This window comes from Apium graveolens, chromosome 3 (genome assembly GCF_009905375.1).
Source record: "Apium graveolens cultivar Ventura chromosome 3, ASM990537v1, whole genome shotgun sequence".
Lineage (NCBI taxonomy): Eukaryota > Viridiplantae > Streptophyta > Magnoliopsida > Apiales > Apiaceae > Apium > Apium graveolens.
In genome coordinates this window covers 288,804,468-288,811,205 of record NC_133649.1, presented here as the reverse complement: position 1 = coordinate 288,811,205, position 6,738 = coordinate 288,804,468, and positions in this window count along the sequence as shown.

Sequence of the window (6,738 nt, the reverse complement as noted above, 5' to 3'; positions counted from 1 at the left end):
CTTTAATCTTTATTTGATATTTTGCTGAATGCACACACTTTCACTCCATATGAATGATGAAAATTACTGTGGTGATTAAGTTGTTTTTGACAAACAGTTAAGTGTTATATGCATAAATTCTGAGGACAAGTTTTGATGGAAGTTCTGATGATTAAACTCTGAAGAAAACTAGTCAGTATTTGTATGAAGAATCACAGAAAAAGATATTCACTTTTGAGTACAGAATCCATGTTCTGATGACTGTTAAAATCTGAAATAAGTTAAGTTCTGATATTAAATACTGATGGAATCCTTGATGCTTACGTGGCATTTTTCTTTACTTGACTTATTTGTGATAATATCTGAAACAGTCATATTTAAATTTGAATAAATTTGGGTAAGATAAAAACAGTCATAATCATTATGGGTTAGTGGTTAACTTGTATGTCCTGAAAAACTGTATGTGTACGGTAATTATTGCTTATTTTACGTGCCCATTAACTCCTGCTCTAGTCGTTTATTGACTGTTCACACGGTGCCAGGTGCAAAGTGTATCCCATGCTTCAAAAATATAACTGTTGAGTGGAGAGAGTATATATATGGGAGTTAAAAGATTTTCAAATCTTTTACTTACTTTTCTATTCTTAATCTCTTTTACTTTCTCTCTCGCTCTAATATTCTCTGAAGCATTTTCTTTCAGGACTTTTAACAAACACTTTGCAAACACTCTCTTTCTCACTTATTTTCTTACAGAGATGGCACCAAAAGACGTACTTTTCAATGGAGCTAAGTTTGTTCCTAACAACTACTCCGCCATTCTTAGCAAGGCTGAAGCTCCATCGAAACTTCACTTTATTCAGGATTTTCTCGCTAATTCTGATATTGGGTACGCTCTGACCCAACTTGATGCAGTCTCTGGACTCAAGTGTTGGAGTTCTGGCGAAGTGGAGTATATGATGATGGTGGTGCTCAAGGGACCCCAAGTATAATCTTTACAACAGGGGAGGATGAGCATGTCGTAACTTTGGCTACAGTACGCCAAGCACTGTAGTTGCCTCAAAATAAAGCCTATACAACTGTTGAGGAGCCTATTCTTCAAAATATGATGGTCAGTCTAGGGTATGAAAGGACATTGGCAAAGCTGGGTCAATTGAAGAGACCTTACATAAGGAGGGAATGGAGTTTCTTCTTTGACTGCATCACCAAGGCTTTTGCAACAAATGTTCTAACTTCGATGCAATCCTCATATTTAGTCAACAAATGAGGTATGCTCTCATTAATCAAACTGATTTTGATAATGCAAGTGATGTCTTAGGTTTCATTGGGGATAGGATGACAAAAGACAGAAATACTGTTTATTTTTCTAGATTCTGTCAGCTTATTTATAGTTTTTGTTGTGATGATAAGCCCCAATCAGCTAGTGAATTAATTCCATCATTCAGACTAGCTAAAAGAGTTTTTAATGACTTATTATCTACTGATAATAAGAAGGTTGTATTAAGACCCCTCCGAGTTCCTTTATCTGTCAAACAAGCCTTAATAACCTATGATCCAGTTAAATACACTACACTATATCCTGATATTCAACCATCATAACCTCAACCATCAGCACCTACCAATTCTACACAAACACCTCAGATTTCTCAACCATCAGCATAAATAACCAGACCTTCATCTTCCAAACCTTCTAAGAGGACAAAGTCTGTTCCTCAACCTCCACAAAAGAGAAGGAAGATGATTCTCAGAGATGAGTCTAAGAGTGAAGTGAAAACAGTTGAAGCACGAGTTCATGCATCTGAACCTGTGATAATTGAAGCTGAGAATGTTACTTCTCAGAAAGAGAAAGCATCTCAAAGTTTTGATACTTTGAAAAGGAAATCTATAAATTCTGATGCTGCTGAAGCAACTCCTTCATTGGCAAGGAGATTAAAGAAAATGAAGGCTAGGAGGTATTTGGCTAAGGCTATATCAGAAGATACTGAAGAAGCTGAGGAAGGGGATCAGGAATCTCTGATCTCACAAGAACCAATTATCATTGAAGCCCTTCCAGCTCAAGCCAAAGACACTGCTAATGACACAGTTGTTACCCCTCATGTCTCTCCTATTAAAACTACAGATGATGCTAAAGAACAAACTGATAATTCTGAAATAGATATTCATAATTTGAATATACCTGAAGTTCTTTATCTGGAAGCTCCATCTACATTAAAGACACCAGCTCTGGAGATAAATTCTGCTGATCAGAATTTAGATGATGTTATTCCTGAATCTCCAGTTGCTTCACACACTGTTGAGCTATCAGAACAGAATGAGTCTTTCTCAAGTTCTGATGGCAGTGTTTCTGTTGAGACTCCAGTACCTACTATGGGCAAGGAAGAATTGGTGAAGAAATTTGTTGAAAAGGAAGCACCTATTCCTTGGGAGGATACTCACAGAGGTGTTGAGTGGACCAAGAAGTGGAATGAATCAGATTTTATTCCATGTTCTAAAGTTCTGACAGAGCATATTGCAAAAGCTGATGAGTTGCTCACAAATGCTGATTTCAAGACGCAACTCAACATCACAGCTCTGTCTACAAAACATCTTCAAGGTCTACATACTTTTATTCATGAAAAGGTTGATACACTGAGATAAAAGGCTAATAAGCTAGATCTACATATCAAGCTTGATAAGAACAGGTATATCAGACCTATTTCTGAAAAAGTTGAAGCCATTGAGAAAACTCAAGAAAAGCAACAAGCCCAAATTGTTGAGATCCTGACTAATCAAGCTTCTCGGAAAGCTCAATTGGATGAAATCTAATCTTCAGTTGAACTTCTTCTTTCTCTCTTATTTCCTGATGATGCCAAAAAGGGGGAGAAGGTAGTTAAGTCCAAATGCTCACCTACTCAAAAACTGAAGAAAAAGGATGATAAAGGTGATTACCAGGGAAACTATGAAAAGAGTAGAGGTCAAAGAAAAGTTCAAGGAAAATCTTCTATTCAGAACAAGTCAAGTTCTGATGTTGTGAATGCTCAAAGATTGAAGTCAAGTGGTGATAAGCAAAGTCTGATGTCAAGTTCTGATATTCTGATTCAGTCAGGATCTGAAGACTCTCAGAAGTTTTTGCAAACTCTGAAGTTAAAAGGGAAGCAGACTATTATTTATTACAAAGATCCTAAAATCCAGACACTTGATGAGGAGATAGCAAGAAGATTATTTCTGAAACACAATCCAGGAATGGATGTAAAAACTCTCAAGGAGGAAGAAGCTAGATTTGTTGCTGAAAAGACAAATCCTAAGTCTAAAGCTTCTGATGCAAAGAAACCTCCATGGCCAAAGGAAAAGGGCATTGTGATCAAGGAAAATTCAAATTCTGAAACTTCAAAGTTCAGAACTAGATCACAGACTGAGAGTGATCCCAAAGACAAAGGGAAAGGAAAAATTTATGAACCAACCAAGTCACTGGACTTGAAAACTTCTCAAGAATTGATGAAAACAATGTGTAAAATGGTTCAAGTAACTGATGATAATCTTGTTGAAGATGAAACTGTTCAAATTCTGAAAAGAAGAAAGATAAATGAAGATTCTAAAACAACCTCTGACACTGCTCAAGTTATTGTTCAGAATAAAGGACGGGAAGGTACAGAAGAAACAGCAAATTCTGATCAAGCTATTAAGACATCAACTACTGACAATTCTCAAGTTGATTTGGATAAAATGACAATTGCTGATAAGAAGAAGCTGTTATGGAAGAAAGCTACTCCAGTTGAACCAAAATCCAATCTCATGATTAATCAACTCCCTACATTTGGGTTGAGAGCCAAGCAACCTAGAGATAGAGCTGGATTAGGTTCTAATGAAGAGAAGATTTAAACAGGAGTAGAGGTTACTCTAAGAGATCCTTTCATGTTGACAGACAAACCATATGAACAAATCAAACAAAGGCAACTTGACAAGGTGTTGTATGCTCAAATTGTGATAGATGCTCATGACAAAGAGAATCTAAAAGAGAAATTGATCTTATTTTTCAATGATGGAAGGACTTATAGATTAGCTGATACTGATGTACTAAAGAAGTCTATCAGAGAACTTCAACATATTCACTATCTTCTGGAAGTAAAATCTGATGTTACAAGAAGATGGTCAGAATACATTTTGAAGGCTATAAGAGATCTATTCAGAATCTCTGGTACAAAGACTTCTCATTACAGTCCAATGATTACTGAAGGTGATGGAAGAGAAATTCCTATGCTGAAGAATTCTGCTAAGGTGGAAGTTATTCTGAAAGGAAGATGCTTATGCTATAATGAAAACTATTCACATCCTAAGGTTATTAGACTTGGTGATGCACTGGAAAGAACATCCATTCAAGCTCTCAGAACAGCCATTTATCAAATTGGTGATAGTAAAGAAGAAGAACTGATGCAGGTCAAAGCATAGTTAGCTGAAGTTCTGAAGAAAGCTGAAGATCATCTGATAAATGATTTTGTTAAGAATCATTATGGATTCAGATTGCTTCAGTGATGTTGGTAAAGCTGGATGTTTTGTAAGTTGTAGTTAATAGTCTTATTAAACTCTTATTGAATTTGAACTTAAATGTTTTTGACATCATCAAATCTATTAACTTGTATATTCTTGCATAATTTACAAGTTGGGGGAGATTGTTGGATATATTTGAGATGTCATGTCTAATATGTTTCATGTTTAGTTTTCAGATCTTAACTAACGGGAAATATCAGTTCTTACTGGAATCAGGACTTACTGGAAGTCAGGACTTAAGGATATCAGGACTTAGATTATCAGAAGATAATATCAGAATATGGATATCAGAACTTAAGTACTGGAGAACTAACAGTTAAGGAAGGAAGCTGATTTACAGGAAAGAAGATCGAGACTAATACAAGAAGAAGATATGCATGGAAAGAGTTAGAGGACTAGAAGAATTATATAAGATATCTGATTGATATATTTTAGGAGACAGAATTATATTCCATATCAATTAGAAGTTATCTTGTAACTGTGTGTCTATATAAACACAAACATAGGTTTACTCTAAAAGAGTTACGATAATCGAGAAGATCATACAATTGTAACCTAGCAGCTCTCGTGATATTTGTTCATCACTAAGAGGGTACAGTTCCATTGTAACAGAGTTTGTTATATCGAATACATCTATTTTCTGTTACTTGTGCTTTAAATCGATTTAATTGTATTCTACATTGTATTCAACCCCCTTCTATAGTGTTGTGTGACCTAACACCATCGAACATCATCGACGTCACAATCAACCAATCAATACCACAAACAGGCAATCAATCCAACTTCACATTCCAAATAATCCTGAAACGTATTATTTAACTACTACTTTTTATTTCGAATAATAATATGTGAACTAAATTATTTATTTTAAAATATTAGGACTCAGAATTGATTCATCACGGTCCACCGTCCGCTCGTCAAAATTCATAGCGGACGGCGCCAAATTTTCGCGGTACCCGATAAATTCCCGGGTTTCCAACGCGAAACTTCACCGATTATTAAAAATTATTTCCCCGCACGAATAATTTATTTCATGAAATCAGTCACTAAAAATTCCTGCAAGAGATATAATAATTAATATAATAATTTGCAAAATTGCATTCGGCAAAACAACAGGAACAGGGGAGTAAGACCAGGCGGCACACACGCGCGACGCGCCACTGCGCGCAGCACCAACAACCTCAACACAGACACAACAAAATGCACACACACCACTGACTATATACACATACACGGATTATGTATATACATATACATATATGCATGAACAAGGAAGCAAAGCTGAGTGGCCGGAAAAGAAACCCACCGGAAATAGGCCGGAGAACCCAAACAGCGGCGGCGAGGAGAAACAGAAAATAGAGGAGAACAGGAGGGAGAGAAAAGAAAAAGGGAGGAGAAGAAATTGATTGAACAGGAGAGGGACAACAGAATAATCGAGAGAGAGGGACTAATCGAAAAAAACTGAGTGAGGAAGGGGATGATAACAATTGGAGTGATCTGCTTTTATTGTTATTTTATTATTATTATTTTTTTATCCTTATCATTATTCAATGAACTAATGCTCTGACACGTCTACGAAATATAGACACATATTAATACAACGCACCACATCCCTCTTTCTGATTCGATATTTCACGATTTATCGAGCCAAGCCGTACATAAAATAAGTTCATAAAATTACGAGAATGGTCTTAAAATATTAAAAATATCCCAAAGTAAATTTTGGTTCTTGAAAATGATCTGGGAAACTTGGTTCATGGTCAACAACTTTGTGCTAATGTAGCTGTTCAGTACTTTGAAAGTCTGCTTGGGCCTGAGGTTGCTCCATCAGCCATTAATTAATCTTCGGTTGACTGTCCAGCTTTAACTGATACTCAGGCTTCTATGCTTACTGCTGCTGTAAATGATGCTCTGATTTTCAACACTCTGAAGAAAATGAAGAAAAACAAATCGCCAGGTCCTGACGGAGTTAATGTAGAATTTTTCCTTGCTACTTGGAGTACTACAGGTCCGGATTTCTGTGATTCTATCAAGTCATTCTTTGATTCAGGGATTCTTCCTTCAGGAATAAACTCAACTCTAATATCTCTTATTCCCAAAGTGAATTCTCCTACTAGAATGGCTGATTTTCGCCCTATATCCCTATGCACGGTCATGTATAAATGTATCTCTAAGATATTAGCAGCTCGGTTAAAATCTATTATGCCTACAGTCATAGATATTGCCCAGTCAGCTTTT